At 51.5% G+C, this 25,830-nt stretch overlaps 1 long non-coding RNA gene across 10 annotated transcripts in view; it reads left to right on the top strand.

Moving 5' to 3' along the window:
- Nucleotides 1-23,790, top strand: part of LOC108448880 — a 62,188-nt gene extending 38,398 nt beyond the window's left edge. For 7 of the 10 annotated variants that reach the window (XR_001864948.1, XR_001864944.1, XR_001864942.1 and 4 more), the window contains 5 exons: nucleotides 18,836-19,062; nucleotides 19,751-20,292; nucleotides 20,613-20,753; nucleotides 21,621-21,759; nucleotides 22,422-23,790. This is a non-coding gene — a long non-coding RNA (uncharacterized LOC108448880). Of the gene's footprint in view, nucleotides 1-16,693; nucleotides 16,896-18,835; nucleotides 19,063-19,750; nucleotides 20,293-20,612; nucleotides 20,754-21,620; nucleotides 21,760-22,421 lie in introns of all 10 variants that reach the window. The other 3 variants (XR_001864949.1, XR_001864950.1, XR_001864951.1) reach the window with 3 other exon arrangements.
- The last annotated feature ends 2,040 nt before the right edge of the window (nucleotides 23,791-25,830 follow it).

The following is a 25,830-nucleotide window of genomic DNA, read 5'->3' as shown; positions in this document are numbered from 1 at the left end:
AAGCCAGGGTTTGCATATGAAAAATGAACCACATGCCCCGGTCCTCGCCACCAACGCCTTTCCTTGTGGCTTTCTGTGTGCTGCAGTTGCATTTTGCAGACATCTGGATTCAATAACCCTGCTGATACAGCCCATAAAATTAGAAACCGAACACTGTGGAAGGCAGAGGTCAGTGAGTGATTCATCCTGATATAATGTGCTGGGGCTGGAGCGCTCCATGACTCAGGATGGGGCTCTGCGGGACCCTGGGGTGCAGCGGGGCAGCCCCCTGCCCACGGCTCCCTGTGCTCTGTGAGGAGAGGTGGGAAAGCAGGGGGAGGCATTGGTTGCCTCCGGCATTTCCCTGACCTCCGAGCAGGAGTCCTGGCACCTCCCTCCTCCAAGAATCTCTGCGGCTTACAGAGGAAGTGCCGTGCATCCCCTTATTGGGGGGATAATCAAGGACTTGGAAAAATCGGGCTCGTTTCCTCTCCACAAACTTCTTGTGTAACTACAAAGCCCTGCTTTCCTTCTGGCTGGAAACGCAGGGCTTGAGCCTGCTGAAAGTCCCATTTTGGGTGGAGAAGCTCCATGTGTGCCTTAGCTTATCCCTGCAGTGCGCTGGGCAGCGAGGCTGAGCTGCAGCCTGGGGCTGGTCTTCCCTGTCCTTGCAACGCTCTCCAAGCATCTGAGCCACCATCCCCCAGGAGAAGGAGGTGGCTGCAGTGTCCCCAGGCTGGACAAAGCCCTGGCTGGAGCTGGGTTCTGCCCGACAGGTTTCTTGTTGCCAGCTGGCATTGGTGATCTGTGCCCTGAGCCTTGGGTAGATGGTTTCACCACCCCAAATTCCTTCCTGCCACAGTGGCTGTGGATCATCACTACCTCTGGCCTCGTGTGGGGAGGTGAGAAGTCCGATTCCCTCTTTGCAGCACCCTGTGACTCCTGTCTCTGTGGTGAGCAGAGCTGGAGCTGATGTTCTGTTCTGCAGTGCACCAGCCCCAGGCTTGAGCAGGGACCAAGAGATGGGTGTGGGTTAGAATGCACATGGAGGGGGGTTAAAGCTCAAACTTTAATATATGTAAACAGATAATATATTAAAATGGAGAATGGAAGCAGAGAGAAGGGGGTGGAAAAGATCAGAGTGCAGAGAATAGATTTGATGCTGTTCTGCTGTGCAAAAATGCAGAAAGCCCATGGATACCCTCTTGCTGCAAGCACAGCTGTGCATGCTGGACGGTGTGTGCAGGATGGTGAGCACGTGTGTGCTCAGGATTTGCCTCCTGATTTCTGAGCCTCAGTGGTACTTGTTCACTTTGGTTCTCTCTGCAGCCAAGAGACAGAGAAACTGTCATATTTTTGTGGTGACAGCATGCAACCCGCTGTCTCCAGAGAGCGAAGGCACAGCCAGGGGGATGAAGGATTGTTTTCATCATCGAGCATGCAGGCAGTGACTCACACAAGGACGATGGATGGTGAGGGGGGATTTCAAAGCCAGGAGCAGAGCCAAAGGCTGAATCCTGCCTGCAGCCCTTACCTGCAGGGCTGCACAGACTCTGAGATGGTGTCCCTTGTGACCTAGGATGGAAGGGGGTTATGACCCACACGTGGGACTGGGCTCTTGCAGGACAGGATGGTCAGAGCAAGGACTGGCGTTCGGGCTGGTGGCAGCAGCAAGAGGCTGGTGATGTCACACCAGCTCAGACTGGGGATGAGCACTGGCCAAACTGGGGGGCAGGACCAGGGCTTGGTACCGCTGCTTTGGTTCTCACAGAACTCTGCAGGACCCAGTCTGGTGAGAGGTTTTCAATAATATTGGTTTTATCACAATGGTTCTCTGATTTTCACTTCAATCTCTTGACCTCAACACATTGAGACCACTGGTCCTGTTGGCCCGAAACCGTGTTTTCCTGCTACTCTGTAGCTGAGATGATAATCTCTGGAGCCACTTCCTGGGCAATTTTGGGGTGAATAATATCTGTGGTTTCCTTGTGTTTGCACAAGTATTTCTATTTGCAAACACACAGAGAAACTCTCAGCCCCTGCTACTGCAGAGAAGCATCTTAAACTTCCAAGAGCTGTTGTCCCAAAGACTTCTCCTTCCCCCAAACCTCCAGCTGGGGCAAAGCTGTTAATCTCCCAGCTTGAGACACACTCCTTCACACCCGCTATGCTAAATCCCTCGCCTTGCTAGGACAGAGCTTGACTAAAACCTGCAGGGTTTAGAGCCACCCGGGTGCTCTGGAGCAGAGGGGTTCTGCACCTCATGTTACTCCTCAGGGCTCTCAGGGGAGGAGGCACAAGACACATCGCCTGTGGGGCTGCCTTCCCCGACGTGTTTTTTGTGGAAATGGAGCCTTGTGGCATTGCATGAGCACAGCTGGAGCAGCAGCAGGGGATAATGAGATCCAGGAGGTGGTTTGCCTCCAGCCTGCAGGATCCATCCTGGTGTGAAGTCCTGGGCATGCTCCTCACCATCATTTTTGCTGTTGCTGGTGTGAGGGGGATTCTTTAAGGTTAGGTTTTTGTGCAAAAATGTCATCATCCGGTGCTGGGTAAATGAGTTACCAAGAGAATGTTTTGCCATGAGGCTCTAGGCTGAACTCAGCAGATTAAGCTGGGTGCTGCAGGCAGAGAGGCTCTTTCTGCTTCAGCTGATCACAGAATTTAATGCTGGATTGGCAGGTGCTGCAGTAGCCCGGACCTCAGCCAGGAGAGTGTAAAGTTTGGCTGCCTGAAGTGCTGCAAATGTGTGCCCAGAGTGTGCCTGGGAGCTGCCCTGTGGTGCCAGCTCAACATCCGTCAGCTTCAAGGGACAGCTCTCCATCACTTCCCCACCCTGTGCAGATATTGCTCCTTTTGAGGTGACTCTTAATCCCATCTAAATTTGCAGAAGGAAAGCTGATATTCCCTGAGGAGCCACAGGCAGGATCAAAGACGAGCAAGATTCTTATTCTGCAAAGTTTGGCTGGATTAGGCTCAGCTTTTATAAATATGCAGATCAAGTACCATGACCTGCATTTCATTTCAAGGATATTTTTTTAACTTTATTTTTCTGACTTGTCATGGCTTGAGTGTGGCTTGGCTGAATGGATTCAGACTGTTAGCAGCCTTGGCCTTGGCGTGAGCTTGTGCTGTTAAGTAATTTGCAATGGGTTTCTGTAACTACAAATGCTCTTACTTCTTCATCTTGTCACAGTCTGCATGGCAGATACAGATTTTTAAAAACCACGTGCCTCAGCCACGAGGGATTTGTAGAAGCTGTGGCTCAGCTGGGAGTGCAGGCATGGGCCACGCAGCCATCAGGACATCTGCTGGCAGAGGACCAGGCACACACTGGGAACTCCAAAAAGAAAAGTGGGGTATAGAGCTCTCAGCAAGAGGATGGAAGCCCAGAACTGCTGAGAAATCACACCCAAGGAGTCCCAAATGATGCAGCCACAGTTGTCAGCTGCAGATGGAAAACCCCCGTGTTTATCTCTCTGCAGCAGAGTTTCTGCTCTGCAGTGACAGCTGCGAATGTTTTGGAACCTGCAGAGCCATGCGGAGGCTGAGGCACCTTTGCAGGGTGGTGTCTGGGGGGGAAACGCCCAGCCAGGGAGGAAAAACAAATTAAATAAAAGCTCTTGCTGTTTTCCTAATTGTTGCTGTTTCAAATAAAAACACAAACAAACCTCAGAGGAGTTCGTGGTGGGACAGGAGCTCAGTTTACTGTGCTGTAACCCTGGTTCCAGTAATGCTGCTCTTGGCACTGGCGGGCTTTGGGGGGAACAGGAGCAAATGGGGCTGTTGGGAGAGGCAAGTGCTGAAACAAAAGACTGTGCTGGCAGCTCAGTGGGCTGGAGAGGCTGTGGAGCCCTGGCTGTGAAGAAATCAGCTGCAGAGGGGAGGAGAAGTTAATTAGATGGAATAAATCACGTCACAGCATGTGCTGGGGTAGGGGCGCAGGAAAGCTGTGGTGGGTAAGGAGCAGCTGTGCATGGGGGGCAGCAAGGTGGGCAGCACGGCAGGCAGGGCATCCTTGTCTGGCCACACTGTCCCAGAACTGGGTGATCTGACCCACTGGCACCGAGGACACTTCATCAGAGCCAGGGGAAGGATCTGGGCTTTAGGTGCTGCAGGTTTAACCTCAAGGTACGAGGAAGGTGTGGGGATGTTTGGCATTTGGCAGGTCCAGCTGCCCTTCTCCTGCTGCACTTTTTGCTCGGTGTCCACCCTACAGGTGATGTGTGTCAGGGAGGGGGCCCATGTGACACAGGGGACTGGAGCCCCTCTGCCCTGGAGACAAAGCTGGGAGAGCTGGGGTTATTCAGCCTGGGGAAGAGAAGGCTCCAGGGAGACCTAAGGTGCTAAAGGAGCTCCAGGAGAGCTGGAGAAGGGCTTTGGACAAGGGCCTGGAGTGACAGGACAAGGGGGAATGACTTCAAACTGCCAGAGGGCAGGGCTAGATGGGATATTGGGAAGAAATTCTTCCCTGTGAGGGTGGGCAGGCCCTGGCACAGGGTGCCCTGAGAAGCTGTGGCTGCCCCTGGATCCCTGGCAGTGTCCATTCCCACCCAAACCATTCTGTGATTCTGTGATGTGCAGGCACTGTGTGGGCTGAGAAGGCTGGCTCCTCCATGGACACTGAAAGCATTCTGCTTTCGTGTCCTGGTCCAGTCCCATGGAGCAGCCTGGATGTGGAGCACAGCAGGAGCTCCTTTATCCTGCTCTGGCTCTGCCTGGCCAAACCACACATGCTCTGAGGCAGTGCAACTCCGATCTGAATAAATAAAAAGCTCTTCCAATTCCACCCCCCATCCCTCCCTTGCCTCACCCCCAGCTCTGAAAGAAAAAGGAGAGTTCAGGAGTTTCACACAGCATCCAGTTTCAGGCAAATGTTTTCTGTAAAGCTAATTGAAAATGTTCCTCTCTGCTGTTCCCACTCACACGAGGCTGTCGGGGAGGTCAGGGCTGTGGCGATGCTCCTGTGCCTCCCTGGTCTGGAACTCAGTGGCCACAGTCCAGTACACGGTGCTGAGGAAGGTACTGAGTGATTACAGCAGGAGCTGGGAGGTTTTGTCAGGTCCTCATAAACTCTTGGAGCATTATAGCAAGTGCCCAGCCCCAGAGAACAGCCATCCCAAAGAATTTATGATGCAAATGTTCATTGCAGACTTTTCAGGGGCAAGCATGAAATGGCTCAAATCATCGGGATTTGCATAGCACGAGCTGATTGGGATGTGTGGCTCCCCGGGAAAACGTTTTCAGCAAAGCCTCTCTCCCTTATCTCTCTCCTCTTTGATGCTCCCCTGGCTCAGCAAGGCCTTGAGAGTGCCCAGGCTGGGAGCCACCCCCAGGGATTCGCACTGGTGACAGTGCAGAAGGCAGTGGCTGATGTGTGCACACCACCAAGGGTCCCTGGGCTGTTTGGATGGGCTGGATGTGTCCACAGGCAGCTGATGGGCCCCCCTGCCTGGGTGCAGCCCCATTCCCTGGCTCCCCTGGTGCTGGGTTTGGGCACACACAGGGGCTGTGGCAGGAGCGCGGCTCCGTGCGAAGGCTCAGGTTTAGGAGCCGGGCATTGACTTTTGGTGAATTACCTTCATATTCTTAGTTCTCCACTTGCTCACGAGTGTCACAACAAGAGAGCCTGGAAAGACGCCCAAACACACCAGAAAGGAATCTAATTTCTTTTCGAGGGAGTTGCTGCAGAAAAACATTTGAGTTATTTGCTAAGCTCTAATAATGATACTTTACATTTGCATTGCAGCTTCCACCTAAGGGCATCTTGGCACAGCCGGTAATTAAACCTCCAAGTCCTTGTGAGTGAGACAAAGCCCTTTTCTAACATTTGACAGACAGCTAAACTTCGGGCCAGGGTCAGATTAAGTGGCTTGCTCGGAGATGTACATTGAGTGTGCAGCAAATCCAAAATCAAACAAGAGCCTTGCTCAGCCCAAGGAGACATTTGGGATTCTGCTCCCTCTGCTCTGCTCCAGTTGGCTTTTGTTAGCCTCTGTGGTTTGATGGCAGTTCAGAGACATCCCTTCTTGGTACTAAATGCAGGAAGGTCTTTTGTCAGATTTAGGCAACAAGGCGAGCTAATTGCAAATTCAGTTTTGGTTTAGAAATTGAATCTCAGTCTCCATCGCCTTAGCAGCCACAGAGGTATCTCTCAGGACTTTGCTCCAGCACTAGATTAATTTCAGGTCTGTCTTCTTTAGAGCTTTATGGTCAGTAATTAATGGTATAATTACACACCGACATAATGACAGCTCCTGACATGGCAGAGCTCAGGGGCAGGGCACTGAGTGTCGCTCCTTGTTTGCTCCTGTTTCTTTATTTTGGAGGGTGAAAGCTGGCAGCTCTGGGGTTTGCTCAGAGCCCAGCTCCAGTGGGGGAAGCCCTTTTGCACCAGTGCTGTGTCCAAAGGCACCAGCACCCCACAGAAACCCGCATGTTCCTTTGCTGTGCTGGCGAGTGTCCTGTCATTCCTTATTGCCCATCCGGCTCACTGGCCATCATCATCCCCTGGGCAAATCCTCAATGGGACAAACCAGTGGGGATCCAGAACACTTGGCCACCCTTTAGGGGCAGAGCTGAACGAGGCGGGGCTGTTTGAGCCGAGGGAGTTTTCTCTGTGCCTCTGGGCTCTTCCTGGGGTTTCCAAATTTTCCCTCCATGCAGCGTCTTGGCTGAACACAAGCAGACCTGGGTGGTGGGTGCCGAGTGCTCTCAGGAGGTTACACCGTGCAGGTACAGGCAAGCAGGGCATGTGATGGGCTCTGAGGGCTCTCTTTCCTGCCCTTGGCCATAGTTTCACTGGGTAGTGGTGCTGCAGCCACCTGGACCTGGATCTCCTCTCTGGTCCTCTTTAAACTTCCCCATCAAGCAGCGAGGACATCCACGATGAGGACAGGTCTCTCCACCCTGGATTATTGGGGACAGGCAGACCCCAGGGACATCTGGTGGAGTTATTTTAGGGTTTATCCCTACACTTGCTGCCCTAGGGATGACACTTAAACTCTGGGGTGTTTCCTCTGCATCCAAGTCATGCAGCCCCTATCTCAGCCTGCACATGGCCAGTACAGCCACCAGTGAATGCCCCCTGAGCCCTGACAACCATCAGGGCACGGCCAGGCTGGAGGAACACGGTTGCCCATGGATCAGCGATCAGACCTTGGCTGCTCTTCCATCCCCATCTACTGGCCAGCCTGGAAAAGAGTTTCCTGGGGAAATTTCACGTGGCTGCTCAGCTCCTGTATGGGTGTGTTGGGCACAGCACCTGACTCGGCGATCCTTGTGCCACCCCTGCTTGGCCCCGGTCAGGATGCTGGGACCAGTGGTGGGTTTGTCTGTGAGGAGAAAGCAGTTCACTCTGATTTTTGGTGGGATCTTGCGAGACCCTGCGCAGTCTGTACGCTGAGAGGGAAACTGCTTTGTGCTCAGCTCTCAGCTCTGATCCATGCTGGGTCTCTAACCCTCTCTGGGAGTTTCTTGTCCTCCTTCCTGTGCTGAGTTTTAGAGGAGAAAGTAATGCTGGAGGGCCAGGAGTGGGACAGCATCTCCATTGCCCTGGCCCACTGTGAACTCTACACACCTTCGGTCAAATTCTCTGCTTTCTCTGTATTTTTACAAAAAAAAACCCCAGACTAGCAAAACCTTCCTGCCTCACTGAGAGGCTGCTGGAAACATGTGAGTGAGGCTGGTTCAATCTTGTTTTCTGGTCTCCTGGTTTGTCCCAGCTGGAATCAGAGTTATGCAAGCTGATGGCAGCAATGTTGCGAGGGTGTTTTACTGGTGGAGCTTGTTCCCAGAGGTGGGGATGGGAGAGGGACGCTGTGGGCACTGGGCAGGCAGCTGCAGATTGGCAGTGTGGTGGTGGACAGTGTCTCCTTTGCAGGCAGAGGAGTTGGGCCAGGGTGATGAAAGAGGGACAGCAGCTGCACAGGGACTTCCTGAAGAGAAATCACCTTGGAGAGGTCCTGGGGAACTACCACCAGCAGGTTCTGCAGGTTCCTGGCTTTTGTGGCTGAACCCCAGCCCTCCCTTGAAGGGCTTGGCTCCCCAGAGCACAGCACTGACCCCTGGTTTTAACTGGTTTTTTAATTTGGTTGATCTCTCCATCTCAGCACTTAGGGAGAAAAATCTTCTGGCTTTTGCAGACATAGATATGAAAGGAAGAGAAAACCTTGCAGCTCTGAGGAAAGAAAATCCATAGGTTGCTCCAACTAGTGCCAACCAGCAGATGCCCTGAATAATTTTGAGATCCAGATGCCACGGACTGCATTTGCAGTGAGGTCAGCTTATCCCATGCTGATGAACGGGAAGCAAGAGCTGTGCTGAGAGGAGCCACCCCAAACCCCAAACCAGCCACAGCCTTCTCTATGCTCCAAGACTGAGGCACAGCCCAGGCTGGTTTGTTCAGAGACACATCTGTGCTGTCAGGGCCTGCTTGGCCTCAATAAACTCCAAAGATTGCACAGCTAAAGCACAACCACTCTGATCTCGGGTCCAAGTTCAACTTCTCATGTTTCAGAGAAAAAAGGCAAGTCCTCTGAAAGACACAGCCAAAGCAGTGGTGCAGAACCCGTGGGTGGGTTGTGTGGTTATGGATGCTGGCTGCAAAGTTCGCATGGGTTATCCTAAAAGGATGATGTGCAGTTGCAGATGGGTTACCAAGCATCTACTTCATGTATCTACTCTTAGAAAAAGTGATCAGAGGTGGTTTCTGCTCCTTTGAGGGCCGATTCTCTTATTCTGCTTCCGCTCATTGTGCAAATGCTGCTGCACCTGCAGTCTGCCCTTCCTCAAGGACAACTTCTTCCATTTCTAAGACTGTGCTGCTCTCAACAGGTGGTCAAACAGCCCAAGCCTTCAGTGTCCTCCTTCAGAGCACCTACCTGGCATCAACTTGGAAAACTGCAAGCCTTGCTCTGCTATCACAGCCTGTGGATTTTTTCCAAGGTCCCTCAGATTGGCTTGAAGCAGGTGCTGAAGGCTTAATGAAAGGTGTCCCCTAATACAACTTCCAAGTGTTTTCAGGACTACTTAGGTGCTGGGAGAAATCACCTTAACCAGAACCAGCTCTAGAGACCTGTGATGTGGGACTTGGATGGCAGAGAAAGTTGTGGCTGCTGATTTGCTCCTAAAGAAAGTTGGCTGTGGCAGTGCAGGGCTGTGGCTGCATTTTTACAGAATATAGAATATTTATGAGTTTGGCAGTTATGGAAGTGCCTGGGTTAGTCTGTGGAAAGAGGCAGGTGACCCTCCCAGAGGCCTTAGGAAGGTGCCTCCATCTGCTGAGTGGGGAGAGCCTCGGGGTCTCAGCAAGAGGGACTGGACCATGGGGGAGCACTGCTGTAGGAGGTCAGTACCTGAATAACTCCTCTGTTTCTCTCTGGTCATTCACCTTGCTGGGACCAGGGATGGGCCACAGCTAAAAGCTTTCAGAAATGCCTTTACCCTTCCCAGGAGTGTGCCCATGTCGCCACACTCCCCCACGGTAGCTGCCCAAAATATGTTGGGCCCTGCCTGCCACCCCAGAAGGATGGGGAGCCCTGCAAACCAAACCCAGGGTGAGGGTGTGTTTGTGTGAGCTCCAGCAGTGGTGGGGAATCACCACGGAGGCTGTGGTGAATCCCAGGGTAGGGTTGGTTATCTATCCCTTGATCTCTAAATGCACACTGAGCCCATCTGCCAATTCTGTAACAGAGCCTATCTTTACAATTATCTGTGATCCCCAGTGATATGAGACATTTAATCTGTGTCTCCTGACTTCTTGTCAGATTAATTACCATCAGCACAAGTGTTTTCTGCTGTTTTCAGGAGAATCCAGTCATGGGAAAGTGAAGAAACAGCTCTGCTTATTTCAGCAGGGCTGGAAGGAGGAGGGAGGGCACTGAGGGTCTTGTGGTGCTGCAGTGGGGCTTCTGCAGGTCCCTGCAGCCCATCCTGCAGCTCTGGTCGGACTTGATGATCTTAGAGGTCTTTCCCAGCCTTACTGATTCTATGACCCCATGGCTTTGCAGGCAATGTCAGCAGGATCACGTCTGGCTTGCCAACATCTCCTTCTCTGCAGGACTCCTTTCCTGCCCGCGGGAGCAGCGCCGCAATCTCTCCTGCTCACGGGGCTGAGCCCTTGTGCAGCACTCGGCCTTGGCCAGGAGGGATGGCTGCGCGTGGGAGGAGAGGGGAAAGGGAATGGGAAAATGTGTTTGGGCTCCTGGAGAATGGCACGAGGCTCTTCCCTCTTCAGTCTGTGGGCAGTGATAATTTTGGCAGCTGCTCCGGTGACTGCGTGGGCTGTTCTCGTGTGCGTGCGACTCTTCCTGGTTTCTCAGGCTGCAGCCCCCTCTGAAAGCGAGCTGAGGGGTGGAAACCTAATCCTGTGTGTGGGCGGAGAGCCCATCCCCGAATGCTTTTGGAATGGCCGCTGCCCGGTTTTTTTCTCAGTAAATCCAAAGGGATGCTCAGCAGTGGGGGATGCGGAGGATGTGGTACTCGCCAGGGATCTGGGCTGTGCAAAGGAGCAGAGAAAGCAGGGAGATGCTGAGGCTGTGGAGAGCAGCAAGGAGAGCTGCCAAGCCCTGCTTCTCCCAGCTGTCCTGATCAGGAACCCGGCGTGCTGGGACCAAGCAGCAGCACAATCTCATTTTCACGGGTGTCACCGGGCCAAGGCACCCCAGGCCCTGGCGAAGGGCACTGTCCCTGCTGTGTGTTGTGAGAGTGGCGTGCTGGGCTTCACCACCTCCTCCTCCCCGCTGGCTGCAGCCAAGGGATGTGATGCCTCCAGCCGGCAGCATGGCTTGGGGAAGAAAACCCCCTTGTGGGGTCATATGGTGTGCATAACATCAACCTGCGCTGGTCCCTGCGTGGCTGCAGGCAGCTCTGGGTGGATGTGTTGGAGAGGATAAACTGCAGCTCACAAAAGACAAGCCTAAATTCACTCTTTTCTTCGGGTAGTGTCTCCCTTGAACCAATCCGTGGAGATGCTGGGGGGGAACAGCTAGCTCTGCATGGAGTGTGGGAAATGCCTGGCTGGGAAGCTCCTGAGGTTGGAGCCACTTTGTTCTTTTCCAAAAATTAGATAAAATCTAAGATATTTTCCCAGAAAACTCTCTGTCTCTTCCCCCCGTCCCTGACAGAGGCTGCAGAGCAGAAATGCATTTGGAGCCCCTTGGGCTTTTCCCATTGAGCACTTGGTTTGTTAAAATATTTGGCATCAGGGTTCTTTATTACCTGCAATAAAAAGCCTCTGCTAATCTTTAACATGCAGTGTGTCAGAGAAAAAGGATTGCATTAAAAACCTGTTTATGGGAGTGTTACTAAAACTTGTAAAAAGGAGTAAAAGTGAATGATGACTGAAAAAACTTCACTTTGTAACAGCAAAGGTGCTGCCCAGCCAGGCAGTGCCCAGGAAAAGTGTAGTCCTGAACCCAAGGCTCAGTGCAAGGAGGAGCTTGCACCTTGCTCCCTCTCCACCTTTGATTTGCAGAGATTCCCAAGCCTGCTGCTTTTCTCCCCAGCAGTCTTAATTCAAAACTTCTTCAGCAAACCACCCTGGACACATGTCTGTGTTGAAGAGCACAGCCTGTCTGGGGGCATGACTGGAGCTCCAGCACTGCCCTGTCCCTCTGGCACTTGGGTTCAGCATTTAATGACAGCTTTCCCTCCTTTATGTAGTTTGGAGAGGTTTGAATGCTGCAAAATTAGGCTTTCCTGCAGCATTTAGGTTTTTACAACGCTGCCTTTTAACACAATACCTCAATGCCTTGTGGGTTTTGGTATTTTCATCTGTTCTCCCCACTACAGGAGGGTGGAACAGAGCGATGGGCTCTGGTCCCAGGGTGAGATGGCAGCACCATACCTGCTGCTTCAGTAACCTCATAAAAACATTTCAGTCCTCTAGAAGGACAATTTCATCTCAGTTTCTGTTCAAGACAAGGTCTGGGAGTGTCTGAGCTGTAATCACATGGACATGCCTGTTCCCAGCACTCAGCTATTGGATTTCAGACAAGGGAGAAGAACAACATCAGGTGTCAATTTTTTTTTCCTGATCTTTCTGCTCCACAGACTATTTTTAATATTATTTTTATTGCGTTGTAGATAAACAGCAAGTGGATGAGTTCCCACGAGAATCAGGGTCCAGCCACCATTCACATCAGTTTAGCTGAGGGGGAAGTACAGTTGCATGAGAGACTCCAGTTCTTTCGTGCTGAAATTTCCCCTCTTTTTATGATTTCATTATATTTACCAAAGCTGGTTCACATTAAGCCATGAAGCCAGTGCTGCATCACCCCATGGTGGGGGGAGGAGTGGGAAAGTGTTGTTTCAACAACTTTGTCACCCCAACTGCTGCTGACAGCAGCTCTCAGCAGGGCAGGGGGGTTGAAAAGGCTGCAGGACCCTCTTCTGACTTCCCCTGTGTGATTGTAGAGTGGGGCCAACGTGTCCTTGCTTTCCCCAATGCTTTGATCTGCAAGAGGGTGTTTGAATTGGTCCAAAGCAGGGTATTTATGGTAGCACTGATCTGACCTAGGCTTGGGAGATGCACCATGGCTCTGTGTCCCATCAGCCCTGGAGAAGAAGCTCCAGTGCATGTGTTGTGCTGGCTCATCCCCATCTGGGAGGGAAATGCCAGCTGCCTCAGATGCTTGCACAGGACAGGGATGTTGTTTACCTCATTGGCCTGAGTGTGACTTGGGCACTGTGAGTCTGGCCATGAATTCGACAGATCAGCTGACCTGCGGACATGCTGGCGTCTTCAGTGTGTGGTGAATTCCAGAAGGTCCCAGGTGGATACGCCCTGGGAAAGTGGTTTTTGAAGGACAGATGCTGTTGAGTGCTGGGACTGTGTGTGCTCGGGCAGGGAGACTGAGCATGAGGTCAACAATAGGATGTGTGTGACCCACAGGAAGTCTCCATCCATGTGTGATGCTGATGAATTTGGTGACAGACCCAGCAGACAGCAGCGTAAGGAGTGGGAAGGAGATGTGGGAAAGAGCTGGTGGATGCAGAAGGCATCGGAGAGCTGGAGCATCTTCTGCAACTGCAGCCAGGATAGCGTCTGGAAGTGGGACTGCTGCCATCTGGGGAGATGAGTGATGTCAGACAGAACCAGAGGGGACCCTACTTTATGTCACATCTGCCCCTGGGAGTTACAGCATTAGATCTGGAAGAGTTTCTTGGTTTTATGCTGGAAGCTGAGACCTCAGAGCAAGGACCCTGCCAGATGAGGCCTGGAGAGAAAAATTCTTTTCTGTGGTTGCATTTTTGAGAAGCCAAAAGTCAGAGGGTGGTTCTTCAAAGGCAGGCCCTGCTCTGCAGATGGGCTGCCTCCCACTCCCAAGCATCTCCCTCTGGTGAGCACAGACCAGGCTGGAGCTGCTCAGATCTGAGCTGCTGCCCCAAGTCATATGTGAGACAGCTGTAGGAAATCCATAGGTGAAGGGCTGGAACTGGGATCTCCATGAGGGTGTTAATACGGTGTTTAGTGCAGGCTGTGGAGGATGAGGCTTTGGTTTAGGGAGCCCCAGCAGGGTTCTGGGGGGTGTTGCTCATCCCCTGTGTCCCTGGTGGGGGTGGCACAGCCCCGGATCTCCAAGGGATCAGTGGTTCATCACTGGGGCACCTTTTAACGGGATGGCAGCACTGCAGTGGTAGTGCTGTGTGACCCCATGCTCAGGGATGCTCAGACCTTGCCCTCTGGGCCTGCTTCCAGCTCCTGACTTGGCCAATGTGTCACCCTTTCTCGTGACCCAGGGGTGACACACCGGCTGGGTCTCTGCCCTGGGCACTGCCCTGCTCCAAGCTGGGTGCAGGAGCTAAAGCCCCGTGGATGAGCAGAGCCATGAACCTGCTCAACAGGAAATGCAGCCTCCCTATCTCCATGAAATCTGCTCCCCACCTCTTGGCCTGAGGCTAGGGCCGGGCCTGGGGGCATAAATAGATGGTAACTGAGGAAGTCAGGAGGTGAGATGAGAGCAGTCTCGGTGCTCTGGAGGGTGACAAACCTCTCTCAGGAGGAGTTTCTGAATGTCTCCCCTAGCTGCAGCATGACACCCTGCCTGCCGGACGGAGCGGAGGGAGGGATCCTGCATTTGAGCTCCTTCTTGTCCCTCCCCAGAGCCACAAGCTGGTGGCCCTGGGACTGTGCTCTCCATGTGTGTGCCCAAGTACCTGTGCTGCCCTTCCTGCCGTGGCCCCATCAGCACAGCAGGGCTGCAGACACGGAGTCTCCGTGTTTCCCAGTTATCCGCTCCCTGCCTGGCCTGAGTCGCCATCTCCTGGCTGCGAACCCAGCACAAGGTTTCGTTTCACACCTTGCAGCCTCTCCGTGTTTTCTTGCTGCTCCCTGCAGCTGGGAGATGCTTAAAGACTCCGGTGCCTCCCTGATCTGTCTCAGAGGGGAGCAGAGATTTCCCCCTGCGTGCCTCGATTAAACATGGGATTTGCTTCCCGGAGCAGGGCAGAGGGTTGGTACCCCCCCAAACCTGCTCTGGCAGGAATTTATGGCACCCGCTGGGAGCTCCCCACCACCGTGTCCTCCCTCGGGGGCCTCCTGGCATCTGCTGAGAGGAACCAAGCAGCACTTAGGGCCCACGGGCCGAGGTGGAGTTGAATGCCTCCTTTGACACCAAGAACCAGACCGAAACTATGTCAACGGAGAGAGCCGGGGCGGCTTTTCCTGTTTTTCCTGTCGGAGGCTTTGAACTGTGTCCTGCAGGGTCAGCGCACGGGGAGACACCCTGGGCTGGGATGGGGAGGGTCTGAAATCCTAGACCCTGGGAAAGGGGAGACCAGTTTGCCTGGGAGAGCCCTGAGAGCCCATCCATCTCCAGGGCATTAGCCAGGAAGAAGAATTTGGGGGCAAGTAGTGACCCATGATTTATCCGAGAAGCTGCATCCACCCTCCATGCAATGCCATTTTGGGTGGTTTAGCAGCTATAGGTAAGAGTGTGGTTTGGAAGGGAAACTTTGAATGTCCCAAACTCTTGGGCATCTCCACACAGTGGTGTAACGTGAAGGGGACCCCATGGCTGCTGCCTGCCTCTGGGTTTGGGAATCCCACATGGATATTTCGGGATGTGCTCTAAGACACTCCCTGACCGGACCAGGCAGGTGGCCCCAAGTCAAGAGTGCAATGAAGGTACAGCTGAGTCTGTAGGGGCAGATTTTTGGGGTGGGGGTTTCCTAAGGCTCAGTGATCCGTTCTCCTGCTCTTGTACAGAGATGCCAGCGCAGGACCTCAACTCTCCCAGCTGTCAGTCCTGTGCAAAAGTGGGTAAAAGCTGCTGGGACATGGTGACAGCCCAGCTCAGGACAAGCAGGTACAGCCTTGGGGTGGCTTATTACACTGATTCAGTTCCCTCTACTGCAAGGGCTGCAGTCTGAGTTTATTGCTGCATAAACCATAAAGATACAAAAGCTGATAGCACGGGACTGTTTCTCCTGGTGTAGAAAGGTGTTTGATACCGCAGTTTGTTGTTCTGCTGGTGGAGCAAGGGGCAGGTCATAATCCCCAGCTTCAAAGGTGTCTGCAGGAGAAGCTGGGGAGCAGTGCTGGGTGGTTAAATCAGCTCTGCTAGAGAGGCTGGGCCCTGGGCCAGCAGCAGATCCCCCACCACTGAAAATGAGTGGGCAAAAGAAATTCTGTTTTGCTGTCCCTGAGTGTCTCAGGATTCTGCTGATGCAGATGAGTCAGTCCAGGGTTGTGGCTTTCTCCATCCAGGACTTACAGAGACACCAAGTCTCCTCTGGGTGGGTTCTCCCTGCCAGCCTCTGCCCAGTCTGGTTATTGCAGCAGCAAATGGATTTATTGGTGTCAGGTTGTGAGTTTTAGCGGCCCAGTGGAAACCCCTGCCAGGTCTAAGCTGGAGCACCAGAGTGATTTTTATTCTTCTGCTGACATCTAGCGAGTGAAAACCTGTAGCACAGTGTATTCAGTGGGTTGGGAGATCTGGATATGGGAAAAATGGGTCTGTTTCTTGCCATATTCATGGCCAAGCAGATATCAGCATCTGCCTCCAGTTCCTCTGTGGGAGCCTCAGTGACCCAGGTGACCACTAGCAAGGGGGGATCCTGCAGGCTGCTACTGGCTGGTATTTCCAGGTAGAGCTGCTGAAAATGAATCCTAACCAGAGTAGGAGGATGAATTTGAAGCGGATTGTCATCCAAGCCTCCTGCTTGAGGCGCTGTGTTTAATGGGTGGTGAATGTGCCAGTGGAGATCAGGAGCTGCTGTATGTCACAGAGATGTGTCCCCTGCTCAGGGCCCAGTCTGGGATGGCAGCTTCTCGAGGAGGCTCAGTGCTGTGTGTCTGTGCTGCATGGGGAGGAGAGGGAGAAAGTGGAGCACTCTTGGCTTTGGCTCCCTCCCCCTTATTCTACTTCTGGCCCGTTTCCAAAAGTTACCTCAGGTCAGTGAGTTCTCCTGTTAAAATAAGTAGCTTTTAATGTTTAATGGTGGTGAACGAAGCTTATTAATGTCAGCAAATATCCTGGCTTGGTGCTCCTGCCACCTGTCTCGATGCACAGAGTGTTGCAGGTTGCTGATGGTGCCCTGGACGTGGGATTGGGAACAGTGGCTCCATCTCCTGATGCTGCACGAGGGGCACAGAGTATCCTGTGGAGGTGACAGGACACTGCCTGCCCTTGGCACTGCCCCAGCACATTTCCCTCCCCGGTGGTTTAATCGTTTTTCATTTCCTTGTGTTTCTCCTCTGTTGTGACAGGAGCCCACCTTTTGGCCTGCAGGGCTGTTACCACTTTATCACCCTTTATCACCCCTCCAACATTCAACTTGCTGGTCTGGAGCACCCAAAATGACCCAAATTGAGACTTGAGACAGCAAGCTTTGCACATCCCAAAGTATCATCAAGGATGGAGTGGACCTGCCCCGTGTCCTGACTGGTCTTGTCCCTATGGCACCCACAGGTGGGTGCTCCTGGCCCACATGAGAGTGCTGGTGCCTTTTCCCAGCCTGGTAAACGCTCCTGCCACTCTTATGGGATGTCTGGTGGCTTCAGGGCTCTGTCCTGTCACATCACAGGATGGAGCCAAGTAGATGCTCCTCTGTCCTCGCATGTAAAATGGGCTTTAAGGTACAAAGTGCTGTGGGAAATCTCATGCTGAAGCTTTTACACTGCTGTTCACATGATTTTGTTTTGTACAAAACCTCTCAAATCTTGCCAGAAGTCAAGGTTTATTTCCCCAACCTGAGGGTATTTAATCCTCATCTCATTAACTTGGATTTTCATGTGCAATTGCTGAGGAGAGAAGACAACCAAAACATTTTGTATTAGGGAGCAGATCAGACATAAATTTATCCTGAAGCCATCCAAGATGCTTATCAGCATGTTTTTCTCTCTTCCCTAGCTGCATGAGCTTGCAGAAAAACTGGTTTTGCTTGGCTTTGGCTTTCTGAAAGAAGAAATGCTTGGTGGAGAAATTCCTTGGGTAGCACATCCCTGCTTAGGAGGGGTTGATGGTTTGAGCATGGGACAGGAGACAAAAAGCATCACTGCATGGGATCTAGCTGGGGTACCCTGGGCAATGGAAGGACTTGGATCTTGAAAAGGAGAGAGACTTTTTTCCCAAAAGTTTATGCAGAAAAGTGTCCTCTGAATGGGGTGCAACTTACTCCTGCAGTTAAAACCATCTGCTTCTTGCTTTCAGCCACAACCAGCTCAGGTTTATAAAATGAAAAAGAGGTGTTAAGTGTGATCATTAAGCCAAATCTCACACTCTCCCTCAGATTTTGCTGAGGCTGTACCCAGGCACAGGCTGTCTGGAGGCAGAGCACATTAGGGCGCTCGACCAGCCCAACACTCAGCTTTGCTCTGAGTAATGGGTGAAAACTAGCTCTGGTAAAATCTTTTTTTTTGCAAAATTGGGATGAACTCTGCTTTAAAACTGCTTGAAAACCAAACTTCTGCCAAAAGGAACTTTTGCCTAACATCACGTCAGCAAAAAATAATTGGAAAGGGCAGTTATTTTTTCCTATTTTGGTACTTTCCATCCACCATCCCCTGGTGATTCCTACTACCTGTATGAGGTTAGAAAGGAGAAAATGCCCCCACTGCTGCAGGTGTACACACTGAGAGGTGAAAGGGGGAAGGTTGAGATGGCTTGGAGGGAAGATTGGGCTGAGCAGGTTCCTTGCAGAGTTGTCCTGCCATAATGAGGGTAGGGTTAAGCCACAGCATTCCTGGGGGGTCTCAGGAGCTCAGGTGTGGCCTCCAGGATAACAGCACCAGCTTGCCAGGCTTTGGGGGCAACTTAGAACATGTTTCTCCCAGGAGAACTGCCCTCAAACCTGAGGCTGGAGTGTCCATCCCTGTGGTGTGGGGCCATGAGGGACAAAGCTGGCCCAGAGGACATTGTTGGTGGGGAAGGCAAAGCAAAGGGTGCACCTGTTGGAATTGTAAAAAGAAGAAAGGCCCGGCTCCGGTGGGGGGAGAAGATTGCAGACCAAAACCAATGTGGTTGATAAGAGCAAGCTCCGTTTATTAGCAATCCAAGGGCACTTATATAGTATACCAGCTTGTTAACTCTTAAGTGGCTTAAAACTTATCAAAGTGAATTTCTACTTCTGCATAATTGGACTTACATTGGCAAGCTTCTACAGTTATGATTAAAAGAATTCAGAGTTCACCTCCCTTCTCTCCCAGTCTTACCTGAACAGCTGCAAATCTTCAAGCTCCCTCTTTGTTCCCAGCCCTGTTTTTTCTTCACACAAGAATTTTCTCATGGAGCGTTTTTCTCACACACAGGTCTTTTGCTTACAGGCCTATTGCTACAGTTCTTTTATTGATCCCATAATTCTATCAATGATCCATGCCCCTGATCCTTTAATAATTGCAACATGCACCCAGATTTGCCCTGTGCAGGCTGGTGTTGAAGGGCTCAGAGGAAGCAGCCAGTGCCCAGGAGAGCAGAAAGGATGGAGGTGGTGACATCCTGCACTTTGGAGCTGCCCTGGGGAACAGCGAGCTGTGGATCTGCTGGACCTGCAGCCCCTCCGAGGATACTGAGCTGACAGCCTGTGGATTGGAGCACTGAACTCTACACCCAGAAACCTGATCATGAGTGATCAGCCCAAGTAAGTGAAGAGCAAATGTTTTCAAGTATAGCCCCAGGAGCAAGTTTGAGAGGCAAGCAGGAAGAGTGAGGTTTGGGAAACACTGGTCTCTGTCCTTTGCCTGTATGGATTTACTTTCTCCCCTCGGGAGGAGCAGGTCTCCACTTGTAAAAAAAGTGTAGGGATGGAAAGTTTAGTAAAACTTACGGTAAAAAAGGGAAAACTTTGTGGTGCTGTGCTATGGATGATCTGCCCTGCACCTTCCTGGCTGCCTGGAAAGCTCTGCTCATGGGTGAGGGTCCAATGGCCTGAGTGTGAGTCCAGGCCTGCAGAGCCTTACCCTGGCAGGGTTCCCTGTGCCTGCTCTTTTCCACCTGGCCTGAGATGCTCTGGAGCAGTTGGCAGGGCTGGACCATGCACCAGCTCTCCGAGGCCGGGCACTGACTGTCTGGCAGGTCTTCTTCCACCACTCTCCAGATTTTGGGTTTGAATCTCTTCCCCCAGCTAAGAGCTTGGATGGGATGGCTGTTTTATACTCCCCTTCCAGCAGTTTTTAAAGTCATGGATGGCAGGATTGCATTCGTACAAGGAACATTGCCTGAGTTCATTTATTAGCAGAAATTTTATTTCCTGCTGCAACCTGCAAGATGCCTCTGACACAAGCATCGTGGCCAAAACCAGGGGACCTTTCTGTTTATTTTGTGTCTAGGAGTGCTGTGAACTCAGGAATTCCTCCATGTGGATGTTGAAGGACAAACTGTCTCTAAGCAGGTGAGTTGTGGAGTCTGATGCCTGTTTTTACTCATTTTTTGCAAAGTTGCGTCTGAGGGCACGTCTTGCTTATAAACAGCTCGCTGCTGTCACCAAGTGGAAAAAGCAAATCGCAGAAAATCGCACGTGAGCCAGGCTGGAACCCACCAGAGCCCACCAGGGCACCATTACCTTTCTGTGTGATAAGGTCACCACTTTGGATTTGCAGCATCCCACTGGCTGCCGTGACAGCAAGCACAGCAGGCTGGCAAATTCATGGATTTTTGTTTTTTTAATTAATTGCTAAAAGTGGAACTTTTCAGAAGTCCTGATAAAACTTCCCTGGAGAACGTTTTCCAAATCCAGGAGGGACTTTCTTGTCAGGCCCAGAGAGAATGAGAGACAGCCAGATAAAAAGGCCACGAACCCGCAGTGTGAGCAACAAAGACCAAACTCCCGGCCCATCTCACTCAAGACAAGATGCATGAACTCAGCATCCTGGTGAGTCCCCCAAGACCAGGGTCAGGCTGGGAGCTAACTCTGCTTTATCTACTGCTGAATAATTCCAGGTCTCATCTTGACAGGGAATGGGAAAACCGTGGTGATTACAAGATGTTTTCAGGGCTGTTTCTTGCCCCACTTTAGTGACAGGCTGTGATGAGGTGTTAGCAGGTTGTGGGGTGATCAAAGGCAGAGGGGAGGAATTCCCCCTACCAAGAGGGATGCTGGGTCTCACTCCAATGCCACCTTAGAGCAGAGGGCAAGAAAGACCAAGGTTTTATGCTCCCCCACTTTGACTTTGTCCTGGTCTTTCTTTACAGTGATAAACAGCAGCAGTCAGCTGATGGTGATTTATTACGTGGAAAGCCAGAGCTTTATCGGTGTCCCTATCCCGGCTCCTTTTAAGTCTCCAGCAGAAATCCCAGCAAGATAAGAACTGGCTGGGTTTGTATCTACACAAGGTAATGTGGCTGAGCCTCATAAATCCCAGCAGTGTATAATATCACCCCAGTTTCCTCAGCAAAGGCAAAACTACTGGGTACCAGCAGTGATGAGGAGGAGGGCTTGTGCTGCCTGGGATCAGTGCTGGAAAGTGCTTTGCACCCCAAATGTCAGCAGAGATGGGACTCAAGCACGAATCTCATGGTGTGTTTAGGATGCTGAACCAGCCTCTCCCGGTGTCAGGCAGGAATAATTTCTCATGAAAATGAGAGGGAAGGCAGCCATGCAAAACAGCCTTGATGCCTGCAGGCGGCACGAGAGCGTGTCTGATGCGGGCTGGACAAGCAGCCCTGGGCTGCGTGCAGCTCTGCGGGAGCCACCTGCCCATCTTGGCATCATGAAGACCCTTCTGGTCTCAGTCCTCCATCCCTGTACGTGGTTGTGGGTTGGACGATGCAGGGGTGCAGGGCAGAGCACCCCGAGCCCCAGGCTGTCCCCCAAAGCGCTGCGAGGCTGACGTGGGGTTGCCCAGCGTGAAGCTGGAATCAGGCCCCACATCTGCAGGTGCTCACAAAATCCTCCCTCCTGTGCTGGCCAGCAATTTCTCATCCTCTGGACAACACAAGGAGCTGTTCCTGCACAGCCAGGGCCTGTTGTCCCAGTCCCCACACTGAGCGAGTCCCAGGTACCACAGCCCCGGTAGTGCTGGGCAGTGATCATCGCTCCCTTTCTTTTTGCTCCTGAAGAGACCTGTGCGATCAAAATGATGGTGTTTGCAACTGGACCACGCACCCATCACACCTCTGCCCCCCAGGCAAAGACAGGGAGTGATTTCCTCAAGTGCAGGTCCTGGGTTTGGTGGTTTTTTTTACTGTCCTGTGTTTTAGGGGGAGTTTGCTGAGAGATTCCCTGGAGATGCTGAGTGAAATGCCTCTCACCTGTCTTGGACACACACCTCTGTCAGCAGCGGTGCAGCACATTCCAGTGGTATCTGTCTCCTGCCACTGACTGCAGAGAAAGCCTCAGGTATTGGCTAAGGACACTTAGGAAAGAAAATCAAAATTAAATAAATGTTTATGGATTAAACTCCTTGGTAGGAGGCTCTTACAAGGGATTCAGTTTACTTTCATTCATTTAAGGAGAACTAAACTGAGTCATGGTCATTTTAATTCTGCTAAAAACAGTACAAAGAAGCAAAATGTGACTTATCTTAATCCACTTGAAAAATCAATTCAGTTTAATTTTCTTGAGTGTCTTGCATAGTTTGCCTTTGATTTTTCACATGTTAATTAGTTTTATTGTGGCTGACTGAAACCTAGCATGGTCATAGCTTCCCTCAGTCACAGAAAATGCTGCTGTGGCTGTGTGCAGACTGGAAAGCAAAGCTGCTACGTTGGGTACCCAGGATGGAGGATGATCCTGTGTAGGTCCCATGAACAATTGCACAGGATCACTGTGGTTAGAAGGTGCCTCTGGAAGGTTCAAGTCCAGCCCCTCTGCTTAGAGAAGGCTCAACTGGAACAAACTGCTCAGGACCATGTCCAGTTGGGTTTGAATATCTGCAAGGATGGACACTCCAAAACCTCTTTGGGCAAATTTTTCCAGTATTAGACCATCCTAACACTAAAGAAAAAAGGTTTCTCTGATGTTTTAAACTTACTCTTTTCTATTTTTTCTGTTTCCCCCAGCGTGTGACACATAGCTGGAGACAACCAAGAAGTGACCATCACTGCAGGGGAACTGCTGCAAGAGAGGGAGGTGCTGTAAGAGGTCTGCTCTGGGCACCCAAAGTCACCTTTGCAGCCCCTTACACCCAGGGCCAGGACAGAAATGGGTGGGAAGCTGACAAAACTCCCTGCACACACCATGGCTCTTCAGCAGGGTGGATCAAGCTGAGAGCAGAGATTGGTGGAGCTGCACAGAGTGCTGAGAAACCCAAAATTTCCATCCCCCAGAAGCCAGCAGAGCCATGAGATAAAGGGGCTTTTGCAAAGCACTTTGCAGAGTAGGTGAATCCATCATCTCTTCATTCTGCAGGTGGGGGAAACGAGGCAGGACTTAAAGAAACGACTTGCCAGTGGTTACCTGGCAGAGAAATGCATCCAGGTGCCTCCTCAGCACTGGGCCAAGTCACTGCCTTTATCCCAGCTACTTCCAGCCTTGGGGCTGTGATGGAGAAATGCTTATTGTGCTCATAGTTTTAAAAAGACTTGGACAAAAGCCAGATTTTAATTTTTGATGGTTTTCCTGGAGAGAAAAATACCAATAAAATTCAAAAAAAAGGCCAAAACAAAGCCATTGGCTGTTGAAATCCAAATGTTTTAAGTTTACTCCCTTTAAACCTCTTTAGAAGTACATGAAATGGGAAAAGAAATTGGCTTTCTTATGATCCAATAAGTCATAGAATCATTAAGGTTGGAAAAGACCTCCAAACTGATCGAATCATAAAATGGTCCAACAGGATCCAGTGTCTTGGGGATGAAACTGGACAGTGGCACCCATTTCCAAAGTAAGGGCAGTAACAACAACATCCCCTTAGCAGCTCCGGGGTGGCTTTTCCACTGCCAAAGGCCAGGGAACGAGGGGCTGTGTAGCCAAAGGAGGAGCTGCTGTGGAGATGTGCAGGGTGTGTAACAGCTGGTGCTTAGAGAGGCTGTTTGGTCTGTGCTGTGAGAAATGCCAAATTACACAATTAAATCAGTCCCAGTTGGTTTTAAGCCTTATGGATCTATATTCCCGAGGGTGGACTGATGGATTTACTGCTGTCTCACCAGTGCTCATTACAGGAGTGTTTTGTTCCAAGATGCTGGAGCAGAGGGGCTGTAAATCGCACCCCCATCAGCCCCAGCAGAAGAGGATCTGATGCTGTGGAGGGTCCAAAGGGAACAGTGTGGATGAAGCAGAGGTTTCCCACTGGCTCTGCAGCCTCAGGGGGCTTTGAAATGAGGATTTGAGAAGCACTGGGACTTAAGTGAGCCTTCAGCAATCCCAGGGACAGGGCAGAGCACTCTTCTCTCTTCTCTTCTCTTCTCTTCTCTTCTCTTCTCTTCTTCTCTCTTCTCTCTTCTCTCTTCTCTCTTCTCTCTTCTCTCTTCTCTCTTCTCTCTTCTCTCTTCTCTCTTCTCTCTTCTCTCTTCTCTCTTCTCCCTTCCCTTCCCTTCCCTTCCCTTCCCCTCCCCTCTCTCTTCTTTTCCTGGAGCTTCCTTCCTCCTGACTGTGTTGTGCTCCTGTGGGTGCACCACAGCTGGAACATCCCCAGCTGTGTCCAGGCCTGCGCTTGTCCTTCAACAAACAGGATTTCATGTAAGCGAGATGTGCTCCAGTTCCCTCCGATGTGGATAAAAGGAGAAACAGACACAAAACTCGTGCATTTGAGCTGTTGCAGACATGGCACCCAGCCACAGACCCAGCTCCCACATTCAGCTGCAAAACCAACTCCTGTATCCAGGCTCAGGCTCCTCATCCCCAAATTCCATTTCCCAGCACCGGTGTGTGGGTGCTCCAGGCTGCAGGAAGGGATCATGGTGGTGACACTGCGTGCAGCCCATGTCCCAGTGCCACAGCTAAGGGCAGAGCTGCTGGAAACTCCACCCAAGGCTGGCTCTGCTGCTCTGCTCAGCTCTCACTTGAGCTTGGCAGCCCGTGCCTGGAAGTTACATATTTTATCCCCTGCATGCCAAGCTGCTCCATCCCCAGGCTTCGTTCAGGGATTGCCATGCAAATAAGCCCACTGCTGCCTCAGACTGTGATAATTAAAAGTGAAGTTGTAAAACAAGCAGCATCAATTTTTGGTGCACGTCCCCAGCAACACATGGTGATTGCACTGAGCTAGGAGACATTTCCAGCTACGCAGCAAACTCTAAATAGCCTGGAGAGAATACACGGGAATTTAGCTTGTGCAGCAATTTCAGATGTCAAAACAAGTTTCCTTGTTACTATGAAACTATTTGGACTTTGCATTTTTAATTAAAGCTTTTAATTATCCAACGGCATTTTATTAGCTTTTATGAAGACAGCTGCTTTAAACGCTATAAGCCAAATCTGTGCTCTGAAGCACTATTTGTCCGAGACAGGGTTTCAGATGCAAACAGCCTTCATCGTGAGTAAATGGGGTAGTTTAATTTAAACTAGAGTTTACTGTCCCAGCTTGATTGAAAACCTTTTATGGCAGAGCCCATAAACAGCCTCGATGGGAGTGTTTGTGCACCCACAGCAGGGAAGGGATGCTGTGCCTGTCAGCCCTTCCCAGCTGAGCAGCAGCTGCCTCTGGAAGGGATTTCTCTGCCCACCCCACCTCCCTTCTCCTGTTGTTGTGTCTTTGAGCACTAGATTGAGACTGGAAGGTCCTGGGTGGAAGCCTTTTGCACCCCTGTGATGGGTTTTGAGGTGCCTGGTGGGTCCCCAGCAGTCCCCCTCTCCAGCACAGGAACTCCGGGGAAGTCACGGGGCTCTGGTCTGCAGGTCAGGCTCCAGAGCTGTTCTGCTGTGCTTGCTCTGCAACACTGTGAGCACACCTTTGTCAAGAAGCAGGTGGCACTTGTGGCCCTGCTCCTCACCTGAATTACTTATTCACTGGGATCATGTTGTTTGCAGCTGCAGTGTGGCCTCCCTTGGTTTACATCGTGACAAAGGTTGAAGAGGTTGTGGAAGCCTTTAAGTCCTGCCTGCGCAGGAGATCAGGCAAAGAGCAGAATCCCCATTGCAAGGGAAGAGCTGACAATCAGGGCGGGATTCTGGCTGGAGCACAGCCCCGTGCTGAGCTCAGCGCTCCAGTTTGAGACCTTATTCGTCATCATTGTCAAAAATCATCAAAACTTCTGGCTGGAGCACAGCCCCGTGCTGAGCTCAGTGCTCCAGTTTGAGACCTTACTCTTCATCATTGTCAAAAATCATCAAAATGTTCTAAAATCATCTGTAATTTGCCAAGAAGAAAGGCAAAGCAGGCAGCTTTTGAGCAGTGATGCAGGTCAGTCCAGAGACGTGGCAGGATCAGGGGCTGAAGAGATGATAGCTGTGCCTGAAGCTGAAAGGGCAGCTCAAGACCCCCTGCATGCATTTCTGTGCTAGAGGACAGGTCAGAAGCTCTGGTGCTGGCCA

The sequence above is a fragment of the Corvus brachyrhynchos genome, unplaced genomic scaffold (assembly GCF_000691975.1).
Source record: "Corvus brachyrhynchos isolate BGI_N302 unplaced genomic scaffold, ASM69197v1 scaffold148, whole genome shotgun sequence".
Classification (NCBI taxonomy): Eukaryota; Metazoa; Chordata; class Aves; order Passeriformes; family Corvidae; genus Corvus; species Corvus brachyrhynchos.
This window is presented reverse-complemented; position numbering and strand designations above follow the sequence as displayed.